Below are 2,306 nucleotides of genomic sequence, written 5' to 3'. Positions count from 1 at the left end.
TGAGGTACAATTTGAACTTCTGAGAAAATATGTTGTTCCACCTTGCGCATGAAAACCCACACACATTTAGCACTCTGTGACTTTGATTGTTTTAGATTCAACCCTATAATGCGACAAATTGATTCCTGTAAAGCTCTTAAAGATACTGAAATTCTTCCAGTTTTTTTTTTACCTGTTGCTTGAGTAAATTAACTTATTATTAGTTATTTGATCTAGTTAAATTGTTTTGACTTTCAAGTAGAACATGGTAACTTATTATCGTAACTGAAAATACACTTTAAGGGAAACATTAGATAATGATTTAATGTGTACTTATTATCCTGAACAAACCTTACAGAAATGTGTGTTGTTTTATAACCAAAAAAGTATAACGATATAGCGAGTAAAAAGTTTGACTCTAACAGGTTTGGATGAATGATAACAGTGAAACGAGTCAGAACTGACGTTAATTCTTTAAACAAACAAGAACGGAGAAAACAAACACTAGATATGTAATATTTAGGAATTGGGTTCAAATAATATCATAGATTAAATTGATCTATTTGATGAATTTAAATGTCATGGGATTAAATCAGAGCTGGACTGGGACAAACTTATGGCCTTTTGAGCAGAGACAGATCCACCTGGTATTGATGAAATGACAGGAAGACCTATGAATGGAAAGTGCATGCTTGTGAAAGTGCATGCACACGCTTTTTTTTGTGTTTAACTTTAATAAAATTAGACTTACAGCAATCACCCAGTACTGTTAACCTTCTGAACAATTTCACAAATGATATGTGAAAGAATGATATTTTTAGCAAACATTAAAATGTGTTCTTAAATCTGCTCCTTATATCATCCGTCTATCTGCCTTGTTTTTCAAACTCTATACCTTAGTTCTCTCTCTCTTCTCTTCCTTAATGTCTCTCTCTAAAACGATTCTCAACTGGGGAGTATGGAACAGTCTGGTGTAACACATACAGTGAAATAAAATTAATAATTCAAGTACTGTTTTAAAGGGCTCCCGGACAACATGGTGACAAAAATACTTGACAACATATTAGTCATATTACTATTTCATAAGAACATAAACAACCCAGATGAATAAAATAATGTAACAAGTGTGATCTAATATTACTTTGTCAAAGTAAAAGGAGGGTATAAATTAATGCCATATCATAGTAGAAATCTATCGGCTGATAAATTACCAAACGGTTTTTGAGCACATTTAGCTAAAAAGTATTCTAAACTGAATGATAATATGTCCACTTTAAAATGGTAATTGACAAATTCTCGTTTTTAAATGCTTTTTGTGGTTTACGTTTATGGGAAATCGTTTAGGTGAATCTGTTGCACCCTGGTTGTGCCGGGTCCGAGGGTGACTCTGATGTGTTGTTGATTCGGGAGTGTGTGGAGTATTTATAAATTTAAAGGCAGAATAATTGCTCAGAGTCAATTTTTGGAGAACGTGTATAGTAGATGAAGTAGTGAAGCGTGTGGAGCATGTGTAGGTAGCGGTTTTGAGTCCGTGAAGGTCTGATCAAGCCTTTGGAAAGAGAAATTCGTACAAGGGAAAGAAATAAGTTTCGACCCAAACAGTTCTGGCAAGCTGAAAGGGACCTTTGTTTCATTCCCTCTGTGCTTGCAAGAAAGCGGACTTCCCAAAATAAAGAGAAAGACTTTTTGATTTAGATTTTTAGCAAAACGTTTATTTGTTCAATAACTTTACACTGATAAAAACAAGATCAGACCTAAACTATATACATTTTTACATAAGGTATTTTTTGTATTTTAGTTCGCCCTGATCAGAAATAGTGCTTAAAGCTGCTTCAAAACCCCACCGTTGCAAAAAAGCATTTAAATTTCTGGTGGCTCTGTGGAAGTCAAATGGAGTACTTCCATAGAGACGCAGCATCTAATTAAGGTCTATTTTGCACTTTGTCTCTTCTGGATAAATAGATAGCTCTTTTTGTTTTGGCAAAAAAAATGTTAATTTGACATTTTAACTTAGTTGCTTTGGAGTAATGTACACCATTAATAAATAAAATAAATTAATTAATCTCTGATAGACTGCAAAAAGGACACTCATTTAAAACCCCATGAAAAATGACTGATAAAAAAGAGTTTGTTACAATGGCTCCATGAAGGATTGTCCATTGTAGATTACCAGTCCGTTTTCTTAATGGAGGCTTATAGAGTCCTCCACTGTGATTTCCATCCTCACAGGCTCTGTGCAATCACATTGCACATATACATATATATATACATACACTCACCGGCCACTTTATTAGGTACACCTGTCCAACTGCTCGTTAACACTTAAT

The sequence above is a fragment of the Cyprinodon variegatus genome, unplaced genomic scaffold (genome assembly GCF_000732505.1).
Source record: "Cyprinodon variegatus isolate N-32 unplaced genomic scaffold, C_variegatus-1.0 Scaffold949, whole genome shotgun sequence".
Taxonomy (NCBI): Eukaryota; Metazoa; Chordata; class Actinopteri; order Cyprinodontiformes; family Cyprinodontidae; genus Cyprinodon; species Cyprinodon variegatus.
Note: the sequence above shows the minus strand (reverse complement) of the source record.